Source organism: Rhagoletis zephyria, unplaced genomic scaffold, assembly GCF_001687245.7.
Source record: "Rhagoletis zephyria isolate East Lansing unplaced genomic scaffold, Rhagoletis_zephyria_1.1 Rzeph_scaffold_00210, whole genome shotgun sequence".
Classification (NCBI taxonomy): Eukaryota; Metazoa; Arthropoda; class Insecta; order Diptera; family Tephritidae; genus Rhagoletis; species Rhagoletis zephyria.
In genome coordinates, this window is record NW_016157294.1 from 82182 (window position 1) to 88289 (window position 6108).

Genomic DNA, 6108 nt, shown 5'->3' on the forward strand with positions numbered 1-6108 from the left:
TTTTTTTTTTTTGCAAAAACGGTAAATTGCAAATATCTCAAAAACGGTACCATAGAATTAAAAATAACCTTGATTTTCGGAATCAGGGGGTGATTTTACATAAGAATTTCATAACGGCGTTTCTGGTAAAGAGAAAAAGTTGAAATTTGTGGTCCAGTGTAATTAAATACACTACAGAAAAATTATTTTTAACCAAATAACCTGATAGCCAAGCAAGCGTGAACAACCACAATGTTTTTTTTTTCGTTTCAAGTGCACGCGAGTGCTACTTATGACGTCATATGAGTACATATGTATATGCAACAAATACATACATACATACATATGCACATGCATACAGGTTAGATGCTTTCAATTTAACTTCATTTATGATTTTGTCAAATTGTTGCACATACCGGAGAACATTCATTTGAGAGTACATATTGTTATGAGAGCAAGCGTTTATTGACACGTTTGGGCACACGTTTGAGCACACAAACAAACATCTATCTGTGTGTGTGGATATTTTAGTTTTATTACGTCTAATAAAAGCATAGACAGACGGCAGCGTTGATCTGGATCAACTCGTTAATTCGGAATCGTCTCGGAAATTAACTGCAGGTGATCCGGATTAAGTCCTACAATAATGACCAAAACTCAGAGAGCGTAGAATACAGAGCGAGAGAATGCAGATAAGAATCCAATTTAAATCGAATAAGAACTTATTTGAATTAATACGGTGACTGCAGTACCGACGACAACGTATATGTCCATGCTAGGTTCGCATTTTCTTTGTGTATTTTACTTAATTTTAATTTCGTTTGTTTTATTTTATTTCACATTTTTTATTTTATTATTAGTTAATTTAAAATTTTAGAGTTTAATTTTACTAAAAAAGTCAAAAACAACTAACTAAAAACAACTTAAAAAAATATAGAGGTTATAATTGAATACATAAAACAAAATTAAATGGGATTCGAACCTACAACCTCGCGGCTCGTATATCCGCATTACTGCCGTCTGTCAAGGCACAATTTTGATCAGATCGACTGCGGCGTTAATCCGGATCAACGTTGCCGTCTGTCTATGCTTTAATCAAACTTGGTACGGATGAGAAATCCATTTTATTGACGATATCACCCACTCAGTGCTTTTCTTTAAACTGAATAATCGATTTATACATACATAGTTAACATTTTTAGATTTGTGTAATTTTATTATTCTTCAAATAACAATTCCGGTTTCGAGGTTTTGATATATGTAGTTGTACCTGTTTTTGAGAAAAGCCTCTCGCAACTGACAGATGACCCAACAACCGTTATGAATAGCTGCGGAAATGTAGTGCGCATATCTTCCCATTCGTCTAATGGGTTGCTTTTGAAAGAAGATTCTGAAGCATAAAAAGTTTTTCGCTTCCAATACAAGTACTTTATTGATACCTAATTGGATCGCAGTAAAAAGTATCGAGTACAAAAATACTTGGTAAATTGAGAAAAGTATCGAGTATGTACTTAAATTTACTTGTATCGATTCATCCCTACAGAAACTAATTTCTGATGTTAGAACACTGATGTAAATCCTCATTTTGCAATTTAATAGTGAATAGTGAACGCTTGACAGGCGTTATACAAGGTCAGTAATATTTAATATCATCGATGACAGTTAAGTCTTAGGTGGATTTTTATATCGGAATCTAATTTTTTTTTTAAGTGCAGATATTTAGAGGGTATTGAATATAACCCCTCGATATACGAACTTTAATAATTATTCTCCTTCTACTTCTTTTTGTTTGGCGTTGTGGCCACCTAAGCGATATTGACCGAGTCCAGTCGTTGCCCTTCTGTGCCAATTGTTTCCAATTGGGAATTCCAAGTAGAGCCAAATTCTTCTCCATCTGGTCTTATCTCCGGTGCGGCTTCCTCTTCTTTTGCTACCACCAGCTGGCATCCTTAATGGGAATACTTACAAGGCTAAGGTACAACATAACTAAGTGGCGGTTCCAACCGATATCGTTTTATCATCTGGGTTAATGAGCTCTCACGACAAAAAAAAAACAACATGCTCTGCAAAAATATCGTCTTGTCCACCCAATTCTATTACTCTGAAACGTGGACAAAGCGAACCAAGGTGAGTATACTTTAAACACCTTCAAAGGAGACAATCGACGAAACAGTTATAGTCCTAAATAACGAGGATCAGAAATATTCAAATGAACAAAGTTGGATTTCGGGTCAATTATCCGGACTGTGTTTTGAGATTTTAAATAATTTCTGATTGACTTTTTATTGTATATCTTTGTTGATGAACTAATACTTAACTGTTTGCAAAACTTAACAACCAGTTTTCTCTACTCAATATTTATGAAGCATGTATACACGGATCTACATATCTGTGTTCGTATGGAATAGTAGATTATGTCGGGAAGCTGGCTTTAGTATAATGCCTTTATTCTTTCAACGACAAGGAATTTTTTGATGAAACTTAATAAGAATATTGACTTGCCAGTATCTTAACTATTTCGCACGTTTATTTGCCAAAAGTTCTTCAACGGCTCGGCGCCAGTCAGTCATACGCAATCGTTTATTTCGCATTTATTTTTGGTACTAATTTCAGTTGATAGAATTACATCATACCCCAATTAAATCCAATCTGTCAATTTCAATTATGGCCTGATTATGCATACTTCGCATAAACTTTAAACCGTCATTTTGTATGTATTCAATTACCCAGAAATTAGCAAAAACTTAGCGATCTGTTGAGTTTAGATTTTGCTTCACATTTTCTTAAGTGATATTTCAATAGCGGTGGTACCAGTGCTTGTGCGAAGTTATGCGAAGTATGCATAATCAGACCTTTAGCGCTTAAGTAGATTTAACAGCTTTTTGTTTCGGATATACATTATATATGTGTATACTTATGTATGCAGGTAAGAGAGAACATTATTGAAAACTTATCAGTTTATTACCACGCCATTCTATTGGTTGAAATTTGGACGGAAAAATTTATCAATATTTTTTGTTGTTATATTTTCTAAAAATATATTATTTTATATATATGTATATACAATTGTTAGATGTAAACAAATTTATGTACGATGATTTATTTTGGAACGAATTTCCGGAAATGACGGAAATGACGGAAATTCGTTCCAAAATAAATCATCTTACCACCCTGTCGGAAAAATCAACCAACACCAGCACACAAATTTAAGTACCTTTGTTTACACGTACCTACAGAAAGGCACCTAAAACTATGATTGAAAAGCGACAATGACGTTATTATGAGGGAAATAAAATTATGCTAAGGCTATTCGAAAAGCGTACGCATTTATCAATATTAATATATATTCTATATAAGTATATATGTATGTATGTACATGTCTACATCTATGCACATTAGGCTGGTCCAATTTTTTCCAGCCACCCGCCAGAACTAAAGAATATCGGTAAATATTTACCCGTTCCACCGATGTTTTCAAATATTTTATATGTTCTACATGGAGAAATTTTTTCGAAGAACTGTTATAACATTCGACAAAATCAAAAGATTAATTCAATTCTTTTTGCATTTACTCGATATTTTCGGTAGATTTATCGTACGAAATTTGAAAAAAGGGTTGCCAGCTATTTAAAAACGTCTAATAATTTCAATTTTCAACAGAATATTTATATTAAAAAAAGAAATTTGGAATGTGGTTGCCACCTTTCTAAAAATTCAACAAGGATTAATAAAAAAAACTCAGCTTATTTAGTAGCACCATATGGGCATCAAACGGAAAATATTTGCTTAAACTGTGGACAAGCATGTGTTTGAGTAGAGTTGCCACTTTGTAAACTAAGATGATATAATTACATATTTGGCAAATACTCTTATTCTATCTTATTTTAACGATTATCTAGCAATTATACGAAAAATAATTTCTTCCATCGAAAAATACAAGGCCCGGCGGAACGATTAAATATTATCCGCTTTCAAAAAAAAATAGGGGGTTCTTTTTTGCTATTTTCTTAACTCTGAGCGGTGGCAGCAGGAAAATTCAAAAAAGTTGATTCTCCTGTGTATTTTTGGACCACCCTAATGTATATACATAAGTACATGTAAAACTCTACAACTCTTTTATAACTATTTCAAATATCGATAAGTTATCAAATACCAGGAATCGTAATCTTATGTCGATATGATATATGTACCTGTACTTAGGCATAACGAAAATGAAATATGTAAAAGCAGGACAGCGAAACTCAGAAATTCGGTACAAATATTAGTCATACTCAGCAAAATTGTATGAAGGTACACATACATATGTACATAGGTACATATATAAACGAATACTAGGTATATATGTATGTGAAACTTCTGAATCCTCAAAATAGATAACAAATACCCGCTTACTGTTATTCCTTTACATAACTTTCAGCGTTTCAATTATAGGAGTCATCTAGCTATGTGCCACACTACTATTTACAAATGTACTACGTACTTATTTAAAAGGAATAATTTTCTATAGCAAACAATAACTTACCCTCCGACCGAAACACGCATCCAGGCATTTGTCCATATTCATCACTAAGTTGCGAGTACTTTTAACAAAAAATCCATAAATGCCTTCTTTTTCTACACAAAGTGCAAAAGACTATTTTAAGCACCTCTGTTTCACTTAACAAAATCGACTAATCCACCAGCAGAAGCAGACGCAGACTACACATTTCAATATTTTGGTATATCAGTCAATACTGGACACTTTGCTCTTATCAACTCTGCTAAAACGCTTTTCTACTTCTCGTTAAATATTAGTAGGTACTAGGTATTTAGTCATTTTCGACACCATATCACATGGCATTGCTAGCATAGAAATATACTCGGTATATATATTTTTCTTATCTCTGATAAATTCATTTCATTTACACCTGGCGATATGTAAAACATACATATTTACTTCGTTACAACTTCTTCCATTTTAACAGGCTTTCCATTTACTTTTTATTTAGTTGCATAAAAATTTAGGAAAAAAATGCTTTTAACTTAGCCACCGATGATCGAAATACCATTTACACTTACCGTCACTGACTGAGCGACGTCGATAAAGCAAAGGGCGCTGGTTTTTTTTGCCATTGAGGCAATCAGCATGTCTACCGCCATATCAACTAGCTAACAAAAAAGCTTATCAGTAAGATAAGACAAGCGTTTGCTTTGCGAAAACGTTCTTTTCGCTTCTTTGCTGTCGATGATAATAATGTCATATCTACTTATACTTTTTTTAGTTCATTATTTTAAAAATATTAGGGGAATATTGATTTTCGATAGAAATTTAATTAACCCTTGTGCGGAAACATGAAAACTAGAACGTTTAATAGAAGCCTATTGCTAGGCATGAATTCATATGCAAATTATTTTTCTTTAAGATATATGTATAATAGGGTGATCCAAAAACTAAACTAACGAATTTATGGTCTTAAAAGGACCAACTTACTGAGAAGAAAGTTCTCTCCCTTGGAAAAATTTTTATTCATTTTTTTTAAAAGGTGTCGGTGGGCATTTGAAATTTTCCATGTAAATTTTTTTTATTAAAAAGATTTTTTAGGGTAAAATAAAATTTCAGCTCTCTACTGGAATGATAAAACATTTCTCTCAACTTTCAAAGTTGGTTTTAGGTACAGCTGTGTCTAGGGTTCCGCACACGGGTTAATTACGATTACGAAAAAAAGGTTCTTATTTACCGTATGAATGGGTAGTTTAGGTTTGGTAAGGATGGAGATATTTAGTTAAACTAACCATTGCACTACCACCACTTACGGGGCAATTGTGTCTAAGATATGTAGTTGCAAGTCTTTTATAAGACAACTTAAAGACAGTAGGCAAGATAAATAGTTGAAAAGATTTTGTTTATTCTGGCACCCCTCTTCCCAACTTTCTTAGTGAAAAGCTCTTTTGACAGTTAGCAATTGAGCATTTTCCAAATGGAGATGTACATACATATATGTATACATATCGTACTTACTGCACTTCACTACTAAGCACCATTTAAATTTATAATATTTTGCTTAAATAACCTTTCTCACAGAAAATGAATCGTGTTTTATCAAACCTTGTACAATTTCATCATTAAGTCCAATAAATAAAAAAATTTTT